Raw genomic sequence first — 246 nt, 5'->3', positions numbered from 1 at the left:
GCAATAATGGCACATGAAAAAGAAAAAAGAAAAAGGAAAAGTATAGGCTCAGAGGACCCTTCCAGAGTATCAAGTTTTCATCTACAGAGGATCTACAATAAATCTTCGGGAGTGACGTAATATGGGGAATGTCTAGGTAGTTTGCCCCGGCCGCTTGGGGGTGGGTGCAAAAATACCCCGTGTGGTAGAGGGACTTTCAATTACAACGCGCACATATGAACGTGCTGGCATATAAGAGCGTTTGGG

Source organism: Penaeus monodon, chromosome 34 (genome assembly GCF_015228065.2).
Source record: "Penaeus monodon isolate SGIC_2016 chromosome 34, NSTDA_Pmon_1, whole genome shotgun sequence".
Lineage (NCBI taxonomy): Eukaryota > Metazoa > Arthropoda > Malacostraca > Decapoda > Penaeidae > Penaeus > Penaeus monodon.
Note: the sequence above shows the minus strand (reverse complement) of the source record.